Genomic DNA, 17,402 nt, shown 5'->3' on the forward strand with positions numbered 1-17,402 from the left:
AAAAAGATCAAACAAACATTTTGGCCAACTCAATACATACCTATGATAAACTTTAACTTATAAATTAGGCACACTAAGAGATTAACAACAATGTGCTGTAATGAAAGTTACGTGAATGTGATCTCTCTTTCTCTTTCCCTGTGTCTCTCTGATAAACAGTCTGGTAACCAAAGTGGCTACCAAGTGCCTGACGTGTGGGGAACATATACAGCATGGAGAAGTGGACAAAGGGACGGGTCACATCCCGGGTGGGAGAGAATCGGATGATGTGAGATTTCATCATGTTACTCAGAATGGATTTAAAATGTATGAATTTTTCAGTTCTGCAATTTTCCATTTGATATTCCAGACCACAGTTGACTGCTGGTCACTGAAAACATGGACAGCGAAACCGTGGATAAGCAGGACTACTGCATTTTGAATGCCTGGGTGGGTAAAACCCAAGGTGGTTAATTAGAGTAAGTGCTGCTGGAGAAGGTGCTGCTCTGGAGCATTGCCAGGAGGGATGATTAAGGATTTAGAAAAATTAATTTTTCATCCAGGGAAAGGTGAAAGACATGCAATGATTCATTCAGTGGCTGTTAAGGACATTTTGGCATCTGAGCTGTAAAACAAAATACTGTCTTTGTGTGAGTTATGTTTCCTTGATGGTTCCCTGGCAGATGCTGCTAGGCCCAGGGCTCACCTTTCCTTCCATGTGTTCCTTCAATTGTGTGTGGGGGGAGGGGAGGATGGGGGAAGATTATGAATAAATGAGAAACCATGAGGAAGCTGTACTTATTTTAAGAACCCTCTTTGGATGGGGACATCCCTTTTCTTTGTAACACTGCTGTACATCACAGCGGAATCATGTTTCTAGAATGTATTCATCTTTCTCCTTTTCCTTTCTCTTTTCTCATTTTTCCTCTATTGCTCCTGTTCTCAAACCTCTTTCCTTTTTCCTTCCATGAATCCAAAGACAGTTTAATACCTCAACATGTCAAGCAGTACGAGAGTTAATTTATTTGACAACTAGGCAAAGTAAAGGGGCACAATCTGCACGTTTTGGCTCAAGGGCTCAGTGTTCTTAGCTATGCACCTTTCGGCAAGGTAATTTTTTCTCGTATATTTGGGGAGTACTGACAATAGTCTTTAGCTACTAAATTTACATGTCTGTGTAGTTATGCTTATTATTCATTAACTTTACAAATATATGAAAAAGTACACTAGGGAATGAATTCACATTTATAACTTCTAACTGTAAAAGTAGGCATACTATTTACCTATTCAAAGCTCTCATGATTTCAGAGTAATTTCTCTAAGCAAATGCAATTAGAAAATGCTACTAATATGTCAACAGGACAATAGGTCTTTGAGTTCAGAAAAACCATAACAGCACGATGTTGTCGGTGTTCAGCTCAAAAACCTGTTTCCTGTGACTCTAAATTCCAGTTAATATGATGTAGGAATTGATAACACAAATGAGGGGTGTAAATGTCAACATCATTAATTATTTGTAGCTGTTAATTAGGCTGTAGATGGATTACTAGAAATAACTCAGAGTGCACTAAATCAGTTAAATGAATGTTAAATAAAATTTCATGTCCTATTTTGATTCAGCAATGTCACTTTCAGTGAAAAATACGTATAAACAGAAATTTTATCATTATGGTAGCTTTGGATCCAACTGGTCTTGTTTTGGTTGGTTATTATCCATTCCCCTTACCTACAAGCATCCTGATTTACTTTCATCCTTGTCGGGTATAATTTGATTGAAATTTTAAACGTGAATTGATCCTGGCCAAAGGCCAAGCATTTCAGAAATGTTAGACAATTGGATGCTTATTCCCTTCTTTTTTTTTTAATTAAAACTTTATTATTTTAGGGGGGACTTCTGCCAAGATGGAGATGTAGGTGGAAACACTTTGCATCCTCCCACAACCAAATCTAAAAACAACAAAGTTTTAACAATAATAAACACAACGAAACCACACAGAAAATCGATAATATGGAGTCCAAAAACAACGAACCGCTCAGCTAAACTGCTGAGAGGGGCGAGGCCAGCATCGGAGCGGGTGGGGCAGGGAAGATCCCCTGACCCAGGCAGTGCGCAGGCAGCTGAGGGCGCGGATCCCAGGTGCGGGCTAGCTACAGGCGGACACAGGGAAGAGGCACGGCTGGCTGGCTGCGGTCAGTTGTGCATTTGCACGCAGATAAACCAGTGAAGAGGTGAGCATTGAGACCGCGTGGTGCAGGGCGGAGGGCTCCCACATTTCCGCTCAGATAAACAGGCAGGGGTGAGTGGTGGGATGGCCTAGGTGAAAGAGGACTGCCATTGCTCCCTCTCTGACCCCACCCCCACATACAGCATCACAAACCAGCGACCTGGGTGGTCCTGCCCTGGTGAACCCCGAAGGCGCCTCTCCTCATATGTAACAGGCACAGATAAAAACATGGCTCAAGAAGAACTCAGAGCCCCAGAGCCAATAAATCTAAGCAATGAAGAAAGCCAAACTTTCAGATGCACAGTTCAAAACACCGGTGATCAGGATGCTCACAGAACTGGTTGATTTTAGTCACAAATTAGAGGAACATATGAAGGCTAAACTAAGTGAAATGAATGGTAATGCACAGGAAACCAATAGTAATGGAAAGGAAACTGGGACTCAAATCAAGGAAGTACACCAGAAGGAAGTAAAAAATGACCAAACAGAAAAGAATGAAGAAACAAGAATTCAAAAAAATGAGGAGAGGCTTAGGAACCTCCAGGACATCTTTAAATGCTCCAACATCCAAATTATAGGGGTACCAGAAGGGGAAGAGGAACAGTCACAAGTGGAAACCTTATTTGAACAAATAATAAAGGAGAACTTCCCCATTCTGGCAAAGGAAATAGACTTCCAGAAAATCCAGGAAGCTCAGAGAGTCCCAAAGAAGTTGGACCCAAGAAGGAACACACCAAGGCACATCATCATTACATTAGCCAAGATTAAAATGAAGGAGAGAATCCTAGAAGCAGCAAGAGCTAAGGGGACAGTCACCTACAAAGGAGTCCCCATCAGACTGTCAGAGGATTTCTCAAAAGAGACCTTATAGGCAATAAGGGGCTGGAAAGAAGTATTCCAAGTCATGAAAACCAAAGATCTACATCCAAGATTTGCTCTATCCAGCAAAGCTTTCATTTAGAATGGAAGGGCAGATAAAGTGCTTCTCAGATAAGATCAAATTCAAGGAGTTCATCATCACCAAGCCCTTATTATATGAAATGTTAAAGAGACTTACCTAAGAAAAAGAAGTTTAAAACCAAAAGACAGCAACCACAGTTATCAACAACCACACCTAAAACAAAAGCAAACTAAGAGGACAGCCAGATCAGGAGTGAACCATAGAAATGAAGATCACATGGAGGGTTAGCAACAGGGGAGTAGGAGAAGGAGAAGGGGGGAGAAGGTACAGAAAATAAGTAGCATAGACAGTAGATAGAAAATAGATAGGGGAGAGGGTAAGAATAGTAGGGGAAATATAGAATCTAAAGACCTTGGGACACGTGTTCATGAACTAAAGGAGGGAATGGTGGGGGAGAGGTGTGCAGGGTGGAGGGGAATGGAGGGGGGAAATAGAACAAATGTAATGGCATAATCAATAAAATAAAAAATATTTTAAAAAACTTTATTATTTTAGAGGAGTTTTAGGTTTACAGCAACACTGAGGGGAAGGTGCATAGACTTCCCATATCTCCCAGCCCCAACACATGCGTCTCCTCCCCCATGATCAACATCCCCTTCAGAGAGGTACATTTGTTATAAACAGTGAATCAACACTGATACATCATAATTACTCAATGTCCACCATAGTTTACAATGCAGTTCACTCTTGGTGTTGCAGATCCTGTGGGTTTGTGTTAATCAGTATAGTATCATACGGAGTATTTTCAGAGTGGCTTTTTTTCACTAAGTAACATGCATTTAAGATTCCTCCATGTCTTGTCATGGTTTAATAGCTTATTCCTTTTCAGTACTGAATAATATTCCACTCTCTGCATGTATCAGTTTATTTATCTATTCACCTATTGAAAAACATCTTGGTTGCTTTCACATTTTGGTAATTATAAATAAAGCTGCTATAAGCATCCATGTGCAGATTGTTGTGGACTTATTGTCAACTCCTCTAGGTAAATACCAGGGAGTGTGATTGCTGGATCATATGGTATGAATATGTTTAGTTGTGTAAGAAACCATCAGATAATCTTCTAAAGTGGCTGCACCATTTTTCATTACCACTAGCAATGAATGAGACTGCCTGTTGTTCTGCATTCTTGCCAGAATTCAGTATGGCCAGTGTTCTGAATTTAGGCCATTGTAATAGGCATGTAGTATCTCATTGATGTTTTCATTTGCATTTTCCTGATGGCATATGATGGGGAACACCTTTTCATGTGCTTATTTGCCACCTGTATGTCTTCTTTGGTGAAGTGTCTGTTAATATCTTTGGCCTATTTTTAAATCAGGTTTTGTGTGTGTGTGTTTGTGTTCTTATTGTTGAGTTTTAAGAGCTCTTTGTGTATTTTAGATAAGAATCCTTTATCATAGGTATCTTTTGCAGATATTTTCTCCCAGTTTATGGCTTGTCATTTAATTCTCTTGAACTGATTATTGCAGAGTAGCAGTTTTTAATTTTAATGATATCCAGTTTATTAGTTATTTCTTTGATGAATTAATTGTACTTTTGGTGTTGTATCTAAAAGGTCATCATGAAATAGCCAGTTAACAAGTACCATATGATCTCACTTATCTGTGGAATCTAATGAACAAAATAAACTGACAAACAAAATGACAACAGAGGCATGGACACATGGAACAGACTGACAACTGTCAGAAGGGAAGGGGAGCTGCATGAAAGGTGAGGGAATTAGTCAAAGAACATACATGCATAACTCACAGACACAGACAACAGTGTGGTGAAGGCCAGAGGAAAAGAGTGGGGGCAGGGGCTGGCTGGAGGTGGAGGTGGGCAAAGTGGAGGGGAGGGGTGAATGGGGGCATCTGTAATAATGTCAACAATAAAAATTAAAAGATGTAAGAGCATCACCACACCTCAGGTCATCTTCTGAATTATCTTCTAGGAGTTTCATAGTCTTCCATTTTATATTTAGTTCTGTGATCCATTCTGAGTTATTTTTTGTGTAAGATACAAGGTCTGTGTGTCCAGGTGTTCCAGCAGGATTTGTTAAAAACTATCTTTTTCTTTGTATTGCCTCTGCTCCTTTGTCAATGACTGGGTGACTATATTTATGTGGGTCTACTTCTGGGTCTGTCTTCTGTTCCATTGATTTATTTGCCTATTATTTCACCACACTGCCTTAATTACTACAGTTTTAGAGTAAATGTTAAAGCTGGGTTCAAAGTTTTGTTGACTGTTCTGGGTCTTCTGTATCTCCATATAAACTTTAGAATCAGTTTGTCAATATCCACAAAATAACTTCCTCAATCAAATAATTTTGATTAAGATTGCATTGAATCTACAGATAAAACTGGAAAGAAGTAATATCTTGACAATATTGTCTTTGTATCCTTGAACATGGAATATTTCTCATTTGTTAAGGTCTTCTTTGATTTTGCTTATTAAAGTTTTATAGTTCTTGTATAGATATTGTATACATATTTTATTAAATTTATTTTAATATGAGCCAACCTTGTTCATATTTTTGGGTGCTAAAGTAAATGACATTGTGTTTCATTTCAAATTCCACTTGTTCATTGCTAATATATAAGAAAGCAATTCACTTTTGTTTATTAACCTATTTTGCAAACTTGCTTTGATCACTTATTAGTTTCAGGAGGTTTTTTTGTCAATTATTTTAGATTTTCTGTAGTTTATCATCATATTGTCAAACAAAGACAGTTTCATTCCTTCCTTCCCAATATGTACACCTTTTATTTCCTTTTCTTGTCTTATTGAATTAGCTAGAATTTGATAGGAATGGTGAAAGGGAACATTCTTGCCTTGTACCTGATCTTAAAGGGAAATCTCCAGTTTTCAACATGAAGCATGTTGGTGAACTTTCATGTTGTTCTCAACAGCATGCAGTACCTATAAGTTTTTTGCAGATATTCTTTATGGAGTTGAAGAGGTCCCTCTATATTCCTTGCTTACTGAGAGTTTTGATCATCAATGGGTATTGGATTTTGTTAATTGTAGTTTCTGTATCTATTGATATGGTTATGTCAGTTTCCATTTCTTAGTCCACTTGCAAACCTCTAATTAACAATAACAATAATTATGGTGGTGTTGTTAATTTTATAAGAAGCATAATATGTTCAATTATAACTGAAAAAATAACTAGTGTGACTTTTTTAAACTAACCATTTCTTTTAGCCTAGATTTTTTTTTTACTTTTTATACTTTATTTATTTATTTTTAGAGAGAAATGAGGGAGGGAGAAAGAGAGGGAGAGAAATATCAAGGTATGATTGACTCTTGCACACCTCGTCTGGGCACCTGACCTGCAGCCCAGGCATATGTCCTGACTGGGAATTGAACCAGAGACCCTTTAGTTTGCAGGCCAGAACTCAATCCACTGAGCCATACCATCCAGGGCTAGTATGACTTTTAAAATAGTTCAGCACAATATGTGGATGGCTAAAAACCCAACATTACTTGACATCAAGTCTTTTTTTCTTTCTGTCTACATGGTAGACATATTGGTGTGCCATTGCAGCCATTATAAAAAGATTCTCAGTTCTTACCTCTGCCTCTGGACACAACATCTTTGGTCAAGAAAAACCATTTCCTCCTGGGGGTGCCTGAGCTAGTCCTTGGAGCCAACCATATAGAGAACTCTAGATATGCTGCATTATGAGAAATGGAAGTTCAAGTTCAAACAGCCACTAAATTGTCCTTGGACTGTTTATTGTCAACAGATTGTTTTTTAATTATATTTTATTGATTATGGTATTACAGTTGTCCCAGTTTCCCCCCTTAGCCCACACTCTCCCAGCAACCCCCATTCCCTCAGGCAGTCCTCACACCTTTGATCATGTAATGGGTCATGTGTATAAGTTCTTTGGCTGTACTGTACTTTTCACCCCCATGGCTACTCTGTAACTACCTGTACTTTACTGTACTGTAAAGTACAGTAAAGTATTTCCTATACTGTACTTTACACCCCCATGGCTATTCTGTAACTACCTGTTCATACTTCTTAATCCACTCACCTCTTCACTCATTTCTCCCCACCCCTCTCCCATCTGGAAATCATCAAAATGCTTTTGATGGTTATCAGAGACAGATATCCATGATTCTGTCTCTGTTCTTGTTTGTTTAGTTTGTTTTTTAGATTTGACTGTTGATATGCATTTATTGCCATTTTATTGTTGCAGTTTTGATCTTTTTCTTAAATAAGTTTCTTTAACATTCATATAATAATGGTTTGGTGATGATGAGATCCTTTAGTTTTTCTCGTCTAGGAAGATCTTTATCTGCCCTTCAATTCTAAATGATAGCTTTTCTGGGTAGAGCCATCTGGCTGTAGGTCTCTGCTTTTCATGACCTTGAATATTTCTTGCCAATCTTTTCTACCCTGAAAAGTTTTTTTTTGAAAAATCAGCTGCCAGTCTTATAGGAACTCCCCTGTAGGTAACTAACTTCTTTTCTCTTGCTGCTTTTAAGTTTCTCTCTTTAACCTTTGGCATTTTAATTATGATGTGTTCGGGACTGGGCCTATTTGCATCCATCTTGTTTAAGACTCTCTGTGCTTCCTGGACTTGTATGTCTATTTCTTTGACCAAATTATGGAAGTGTTCTTTCATTATTTTTTAAAAATTTCCAATTTCTTGCTCTTTCTCTTCTTCTTCTGGCACTGCAATTATGTGAATTTTGGAATGCTAGAAGTTGTCCCAGAGGCTGCCTACAGTATCCTCATTATTTTGGGATTCTTTTTTCTTCTTGTTCTGATTGGTTGTTTTTTGTTTTCTTATGTTCCAAATCATTGATTTGATCCTTGGCTTTATCCACTCTACTGTTGTTTTCCTTTAAACTGTGCTTTATTTCAATTAGTGTATCCTTCATTTCTGACTGGATGGTTTTTATGCTGTTGAGGTCCTCACTAAGTTCTTTGAGCATCTTTACAACCAGAGTTTTGAACTCTGCTTCTGGTAGATTGCTTATCTCTATTTTGTGTGGTCATTTTCTGGAGTTTTGATCTGTTCTTTCATTTGGGCCATGTGTCTTTGTCTCCTCATTTCAGCAGCCCCCTCGTGTTTGTTTCTATGTACTAGGTAGAGCTGCTATGACCCCCTGTCTTGGTGGCATAGCCTAATGTAGTAGGTGTCCTGTAGGGTCCAGTGGCACAGCCTCTAATCACCCAAGCTAGGTACTTGAGGTGTGCCCTTTATGTGGGCTGAGTACACACTCCTCTTGTAGTTGAGCCTTGATTGCTTTTGGCAGGTAAATGGGAGGGATGTAGCCAGGCTAGTCAGGTGCAAGGACTGACTGTGACCATTGACCACCAACCTCCGCCCACCATGGAGGATCAACTGTGGAGGGGTAGGGTAGTGGTGCTCCACCATGGCCTGTAAATGTCCATTGGGTGTGCAGGCTCTGGGGTTTCCCATTCGGTACAGGCCAAGGTCAGACTCTACCTGTGTTCTGCCCAGGGCCACCCTGCATGAAGTATAAAGCAATCTGCAATGGTTGTTACTTGTGCTGGGCTTAGAGGTTCCCTGGAGAGCCAAGCTGTGAATCTAGGCTGCTTTCTGCTGGTGCCAGCCTGGGGCAACTTAGCTGTTGCTTGTTTGATAGGATATAGGAAATTGTGAAGCATGAGGGTAGACCATCTATTCATATGGAAAACTCATGGTTAGCAGTTTAGGCAGGCCCATAAGTTGGGTGGTATGGAGTCTTAGGGGAGTCTCCAGTGAAGGGCAAACAGAATTAGCCAGGTATAATAGCAGCATTATTCCAGCCAATAATGGGTGATGGCCTATTTCTCTGAGAAAAATAATAAGGTGAGAAAGGAAGGAGAAATTGAAGGGATGAAATCCTTGAGTAGGCAAGAGGAGATTGGACCTGTTATAAGTGGAAGACTGGCTTTAATAATAGCACTGACCCTTCACACACAATGATAGGGAAAAAGCAGAGAATGTGGGTAAATGTGCTCAAAGGTGAGAGGAGGAGGCCATTCCTATGTGTTTTTAAATTTATTTTTCAATGAAATTTGATTGTAGGTCATGAAGGTAAAGAGAACTGTCAGAGGAAATTGTGAAAAGGTTATTTTTTAGAGTGTCCATATGTTAGAGAAAATTAATAGGAGTTCAAGGCCATGATATGTGCTCACTTAAAATTAATGGTCATGAATTTAAATCAAATGATTTAAATCAAATGAATTTAAATCAAATCATTCAGAATAGTGTTTTATTATCCCCTGCCCATGTTCAGGTACTGAAATAATGGCTCAAAGAAAGTAATATTTGAGATTAAGCTGAATTGATGTTTTTTTTTTAGGTTAAGAAACACAGGAAGAGAAATGACAGTGGTTACCCAAATGGAGTGTGTCAGGTAGAAGAAAAAAAGAGAGAAGAGGTAGATAATGAGCAAGAAGATGGGGTCAATGTATGAGATGTCTTGATGAGAATAGCAGGTAATAGTCAGAGAATGTGAAGCTTAGAATCTGGATTTCAGACCTGATACTGTTAGGGAGATATGGGTCAAGAATACAACTATGAAATTCAGTGAACTCTTGATGACCATGTATATTCATATATAGCAAATCTGAATAGAAGTAAAAAGCAAGTTCCTCCCTATGTTTATTTCTGTTTTGGTTGTCCAAGTATATCATTAGGTGAAATACATCAGAGTTTTATACCAATATGGTAAACCCCTGATCACAGTAACCTTCCAGATGCAGGATTCCATAGAATTAAACTTGGTTCCATATTCAGAAAAAATTGTCCTTTCCAACTCTGTGTACTTTGAACTGTGCAGAGTAGAAAGACATTAACATATCCATCACTTCACATATCTGTCTTTGTGTGTGTGTGTGAACATTTAAGGTATCTTCTTTCAGCAAGTTCCAATTATACAGAACTAGTGCTAGATAGGCACTCACGAATAATAAAGTCCATGGAGTCTCTGCATTGTCATTGCTGAGAAAGCTGTGACATGTCCTCATTGCTGCGGTCAGGAAATTTTTGTCTACTATATAAATTGAAAAAGAAAGAAAGGAAAAAGGTATGGTTAAATAATTCTTCAACATTAAGTAAGGGCAGATAGTTTCGGTGTACATGGTTAGCATTTATTATGGGCACTATTTTGCACTCCTATAATATGCCTTTTAGACAGGTTCCTCCACCAGTAACAGCCCCACGGATGGAGGGGTGAATTCTCTTTACTTCAACCCTACTCACATCTGTTGAGCACCTTTTGATATCAGGCATTTTCAAAATACAGGACTTACAAAAATAAAAATAAAAATAATTCCTTGTCTTTGTGATATGTATGGATGTACATGTATGTATGTATTTAATTCTTATATAAAATAATTTTTTGAAGTTAGTATATGACCGACCATAGATTAGGTGCCATTGATTAAAAAAATCTGTTATCCTTTCTCAAGAGGAAGCAAGTTAGTGGGGAGATATATATGCAAACTAAGTATTTTGAACTAATTATTGCTATAATTGAAGTTGTTATCAAGAGTAGTGGACACACCAGGGGAAAGAGAGCCTGCATCCCTGAGAGAGTCGGGAACTGCCCCCAGCAGGCAGCTCTGCTGCTGCGTCTTGAAAGAGCTGGCCCTTGCAATGTCCTTGTAGCTGAAGGAGTAATTGTGTATTTAAATAGTGAATTCCATTTAATTCACTATTTAAATATAGGCATGCACCTAAAATATAGGTATACATAAGGTGTTGTAGAAGCTAATGTGAAAGGTTAATTTATTTTGCCTGAGTGAGCATCAGAGGAGCTCATACGCAGGAAGTGCCACTGAAGCTGGGCTTGGCAAGATGAGACGTGGGGGCAGAGGCTGTGGCAGTGTGGCTGGTATCTGTGGAGGACAGGGCGGCAGTGAGGTCGGGCAACCACGACTGACCCCCCACCCAGGGGCTTATTGTCCAGTCCACCATTTCAAGCAGTCACAAATCATTACTCCCCATGGCTGGGTCTTTATATTAATTTTGGCATCATGGCATTCTGGGGAATTTTCTTAGGCTCACCTTTCAAAACTTCAAGTCTTTAATGAAAACTATTATTGAGAATGACATGATTTAAATGGAAACTAAACACATACACAGTTTCCTCACAGCTAAGAATCCCTTCGAATATTTATTGGACATAATGTTTCTGCAATGCCATCTAGAATCTTGTTATTCATACTTTATGGGTAGATTAGTTCAGAGATGAAAATGGGCGGACATGTGAATGAACATGAGCACTGTGTTGAAATGCAGAAATCCATGCATTCGTGCATTGAAGTGTAACTATGGTGCACTGGCATGACCTTGCAAACACATTTGAATACAGGGACATAAGTAAGACTTGCCCAAGCTGGGGAAGGAAAAAAAGTACACTACTTATTCTCATGCTCGAAGTACTTCTCCTCTACAGACTGTATGCTCATATAAATTGTTAAGGGCGCTGCTTATGGTGTTGCATCGTTCACAGGATAAGGACACTGTGGGATTCCAAAGTTTAAACAGCCTCCACAGCAGGTATGTTATGCAAAGGGCCCTCCCTCACATAACTTGTGAGGATTCCTTGGAAGGCGTGAAACAGTGTGTTCAATGAGTACAGACTTATTTTTAACCACTTTATCTCCAGGGGTAGCTATAAACATGGATTATGGAAGCTTTATTTATATCTTTAACTATTTTTTTTAATTGGTTAAGGCTTGAGCTCCTGAGATAAGAAGAACCAAAAGGACTCTCCTTGAGATGGAAGGCTCCTGCCCATGGTTTGAAACCAGGCTCCGGAGTGGGACTGTGCACCCACCAACACAGAAGAAGAGGCTGCAGCTGGCTGCTCTGAACTGATGTCCAGGGCTATTGCTCCTGCGCACTGAAAGTGTGAGGAGGCAGGAGGGTATGGGCACAGTTTCTCTATAAGAATCTGAACATTTCTGTTTCTCCCCTGCTGCCTACCCTTTGCGACAGCATGGTTCGAACCCAGTGAGCATTATGCTAAGTGAAATAAGCCAGGCAGTGAGGGACAAAAACCTTATGATCTCACCTTTAACTGGAACCTAATCAACAATCAGAGACAAAAGCAAGCAAAATACAACTAGAGACACTGAAATTAACAACAATCTGAGAGTAACCAGAGGGGAGGTGGGAGGGGATAATGGGGGAAGGGTTTTCAGGAACAACTTTGTCCTTTATAGTTATAAAGGACACATGGAAAAAACCAAGGGCGGGGGATGGAAGCAAAGGAGGGAGGTGGGTTTGGCTGGGGTGGAGGAGTGATGGAGGAAAATGCAGATCATTGTAATTGAACAACAATAAAATAATTAAGAAAAGAGAATATGCACAAAGGCATTTCCTGGCTCTGTGGCTTGACCTACAATATTCTCAATATTATCATGGAATGATTACCCTGGAAAGCCCACTTTAAGCCCTGGTTCTAGCTCAGTGCCTCAGAAGCCCAGGTAGAGATAACCATACAACTAGCTTAGTGGATGGTAGGGAGAAAGAGGGGGAAGAAAGAAAAAATATGTGTAAAGCAATCAACACTTTCTATTCAAAATAGGACCGCAAAGAAAATTCTCCAAACTCAAGAGGCAATCAACAATCAGATGTTGAAATTAATCAAGATAAAATTAATATAATATAACCTGACAAAACATTCAGAATAAGTATTTTGAAGATGTTCAAAGCTCAGTGCTGGCTGGTTGCTCAGTTGGTTGGAGTTTTGTCTGGTGCACCCGAACAGCTGCCATTGTGGTTCCCTATCAGGGCACATACGGAGGCAAACTGATACCTTTCTCTCTCTCTCCCTCTCCCTTCTTCTCTCTCAAAAATCAATGAACATATCCTTGATTGAGGATTAAAAAAATGTTCAAAGGCCTAAATAAAAGCATAACTTTATTTAAAAGGAACCAGGAAAGTGTGAAACAAACAATATACAAAATAAGAATGACATGTATGAAAAAATAGATATTTAAATAAAAATGCAATTGATGGTATAAATTCTAACCAGGCATAGTTTCCAGGTACAAGGAAGTAAACTTTCAAAAGAATGGATAAAGGTATGGAAAATAATTAAGAGGCTAAATAATTAGCCTCTGTAACTAAAATATTAGTTACATATTACTATATAAAAAATTACTCCAAAACTTAGTGACTTAACACAGTATTTATATTTCACAGTTTCTGTGGGCCAGGATTCTAGCTTGGTGGTTCCAGCTCAGGGTCTCCCAGGAGATTGTAGTACAGATGGCCAGGGATGCAGTCACCTGAAGGATTGACTGGACTAGAGAATGCACTTCCAAGCTCACTCAACTAGCTGTTAGCACAAAACTTCAGTGCCTCATCAGCTGTTGGTTGGACACCTCAGTTCTTTAGCACATAGGGATTCTCCTGACAGAGCACCGCCTTCCCTCAGAGCATGCGATCTAGGGAGAGACATCAAGACAGAAGCCACAATGTAATTTATAACATACTCTCTAAAGTGACATACTGTTACTCTGGCACATTCTAATGTGGGAGGGGACTATATAAGCCCCCTACCAGGAGGTAGGGACCTAAGGGGGCTGGCTACCACAGTCTTTTCTCTAATTATTCATGTGCCTCCCACATGCAAAATACCCCACCCAAGGCCTCTGAAGTCTCATCTCATTACAGCAACAATTTAAAGACCTGAATGCCGTCGTCTTTCTCACCCATTTTGTTACCTTGATCTTGCAATTCTCCTGTTTTGTTTAAGCCACCATTATTGTTTGTCTGGGTTATTGCCATATCTCCTAAGTGATTTATTGACTCTTGCTATTGCATCTATGAAGACTATCCAGGATGATTTTTTTAATATGTAAGTCAGATCACACTTAAAAATTCTCCACTGATTTCCCATTCCATTCTTTAAAAAGTTAAAATTCTTATTGTAACCCACTATGCCCCACAATATCTGGCTCCTAGTACCACTAAGACCTGCTTTGCTCTTACTCTTCCTGCATTTTCTCTACCAGTCTTGCTGGCTTTCCTGTTCTGTGACCTGCTATGGACACTCAAGTGCGTGAATTTAGAGTTCGAGGAGGAGGACAACTCAGGCCCCAGTGGAAGCTAGACTGTACTAACTTCGGACCCTAATCAATCTTCAGGGAGGTTGTCCTTGGCCATTTTATATAGATTAATCTATATCCTAATTGCTCTCTAGACTATTTACTTTTTTCAGCTTTTATCTTCATAGAATTTACTGCTGTCTGGTTTTATCTGATACGTGGTATTCCCCACCTTACCATAGTTTTGCTTTTTATGGTTCTAGTTACCCATGGTCCACCATGGTCTGACAATATTAAGTTAAAAATTCCAGAAATAAAAAGTTCATAGGTTTTAAATTGTTCACCATTCTGAGTAGTGCAACAAAATCTTGCGAGTCCCACTTCGTCCCCCCCAGGACATGGGTCATCCCCTCGTCCAGCGTCTCCAGGCTGTACGTGCTCCCCGCCCTCAGTCGCTTGGTATCTGTCTTGGTTATCAGAAGGATTGCCATGGTATTGCAGTGCTTGTGTTTAGGTAACACTTATTTCACTTAATAATAACCCCACAGCACAAGAGTAGTGATGTTGGCAGTTTGGATATGCTGAAGAGAGGCTGTGAAGTGCTTCCTTTAAGTGAAAAGGTGTGCACAAATAGGAAAAAAAAAACAGTCTATGTAGGCTTCTGCATTCTCCTTGGCTTTAGGCATTCACTGGAGTCCTGGAATATGTCCCCTGTGGATAGGGGGTTACTGCCCTTACGTGTTTGTTTTCTCTCTTTACTGCCATGGGAGCAGGGACATGTTGTTTTCTTCTTTTTTAGTTACCTCCCCTCTTCTCCCCTCAATTCCCCCCCATTCATTCATTCATATTCTCTCCTCTCTCTTTCTCTCTCTCATTGTGTTACCAGCATCTAGAACAATATCTGACTTATAATAGGCACTCAATAAATATTTGCTAAGTAAATAGATGTATTTTGTATAATTGAACTCCACAATTATATAACCCACCCTCTGTTGATATATATTTATTTATCAACAGATATATATTTAGTCTTTTCAAAAGAGCATCCTTATACATTATCTTGGTACATATATGCAAACCTGTTGTTAAGGACAATTCTTTTTTTTTAAATTTTATTTAGTTGTTTTTCAAGTACAGTTTTTTGTCTATTTCTCCCATCCCAGCCCCACCCCCCACCCCCGTGCTCCCCACCTCCCTCCCATTTCTGCACCCCTTAGTTCTGTCCCTGTGTCCTTCATACTTGTTCCTCAAAATCCCTCCCCTTTTTCCCCCTTAAATTCCCTTCCCTCTCCCCTCTGGTCACTGCCCACTTGTTCTCTATTTCAGTGTCTTTGTTTTTATTCTGCTTGCTTGTTTGTTTTGTTGTTTAGCTTCCTGTTAAAGGTGAGATCATATGGTATTTGTCTTTCAACACCTGGCCTATTTCACTCAGCATAATGCTTTCCAGTTCCATCCATGTTGCTGCAAAGGGTAGGAGCTCCTTCTTTCTCTCTGCTGCATAGAATTCCATTGTGTATATGTACCACAATTTTTGGATCCATTATTTATTGATGGGCACCTAGGTTGCTTCCATCTCTTGGCTATTGTAAATTGTGCTGCTATGAACATCGTGGCGCATAGGTTCTTTGATATTGATGTTTTAGGATTCTTAGGATATAATCCTAGCAGTGGAATTGCTGGGTCAAAAGGCAGGTCAATTTTTATTTTTCTGAGAAAATTCCATACTGTTTTCCATAATGGTTGCACCAGTCTGCAATCCCACCAACAGTGAACTAAGGACCCCTGTTCCCCACAACCTCTCCAACATTTGTTGTTTGTTGCTTTGTTTATGATGGCCATCCTGACTGGTGTAAAGTGGTATCTCATTGTGGTTTTAATTTGCATCTCTCTGATAGCTAATGATATTGAGCATCTCTTCATGTGTCTCTGGATATTCTGTATGTCCTCCTTGGAGAAGTGTCTGTTCAAGTCCTTTTCCCATTTTTTAATTGGGTTAGATGAAGGACAATTCTTAATGAACATATCTATCAGAGATCGCATTACTCCTGGTTCCCTTCAAAGGTGTTGCAACAGTTACATTCCTCTAACAATGTAGGAAAACACTCAATTCCCTATACTCTAACCTACATAGAATGATCTTTGCAACTGATACATGAGAAAATAGTTTTTCAGTTTTACTTCTTTAATTACAAATGACATCTTCATGTTTGTGTATTCATAAGTCATTTTGGTTTATTTTCCTGTAAACTGCCCATTTTTCTTTGGGGGTTGTTGGTATTTTTTTGTCAGAGTCATTCAGCAAGTATTTTTGAAGCAAGTGTATTACATTCTAGGCACTTCTTAAAGTGCTGTAAATATAGCTGAGGACAAAATAAGCAAAAGTTTCTGACCCTACAAAGCTTACATTCTAGTAGGGGAAAACAACTATGCAAGTAAAACATGTAACATTCCAGGTAAAGAAAGTAAAGGAGGAAAGGAAGAGAGGAAGTACTGGGAATAGGGCACAATTTTTGATTTTGAAATAAGAATAAGCATACCTTGCCAAGAAGGCACTTGAATACAGGTGTAAAGAGCAGAGCACAATCCACAAAGGTATTTAGAAGGATAGAACACTAGGCAGGGCACCAACTGCAGAGGTGGGATATGCTTGGCATGTACAAGGAACCGCCATGAGACCAGCGTGGCTGGACCACAGTGAGCGAGAGAAGTAGGAAATGATGCTGTAGGAGTAATATAGAAGTCAGATTGTGTAAGAACTTAAATTTTTTTTTCAAATTCTGAAAAAGAAGTAAAAGCCATGTGAAGTGGGAAGCCTTTGGAAGCCTTTGAGAAGAGTGAGTTTTTAACTGGGTTGCATTAGCTGCTGTTTGAGAATAGTCTGAAAGGAAGCGAGGGCAGAAAGGGACCAGGTAGCAGACTGTTGCAACAACACAGGTAAGATATGATAAGAGGACCAAGGTGTGGAGGTGATGAGAAGTGTTTACATGCAAAATAAACGTTGGAAGTAGAGCCAAAAAGGTTTGTTGATACATTGGAAATAGAACTTGAGTTATTTCTATAACAGTAACATTAAATCTTTGTCAGATATATTAGGTGTTTTTACAGATTTTTATTTACATACTTTATATGTATGTACATACACATTACTACTAATGCATTTAAAATGTTTATGTTGATTTGATCCATTTCCTCCTTTGTGATTTCCAGGTTGTGTGTG

The 17,402-nt window shown here is 39.2% G+C and overlaps 1 pseudogene; it reads left to right on the top strand.

Annotated features, from left to right (window-relative positions):
* LOC119055452 (UPF0538 protein C2orf76 homolog) overlaps positions 1-17,402 on the top strand; it is a 30,314-nt pseudogene that overhangs the window by 841 nt on the left and 12,071 nt on the right.

This window comes from Artibeus jamaicensis, unplaced genomic scaffold (assembly GCF_021234435.1).
Source record: "Artibeus jamaicensis isolate MK-2021 breed Jamaican fruit bat unplaced genomic scaffold, CSHL_Jam_final contig_585, whole genome shotgun sequence".
In the NCBI taxonomy this organism is placed as follows: Eukaryota; Metazoa; Chordata; class Mammalia; order Chiroptera; family Phyllostomidae; genus Artibeus; species Artibeus jamaicensis.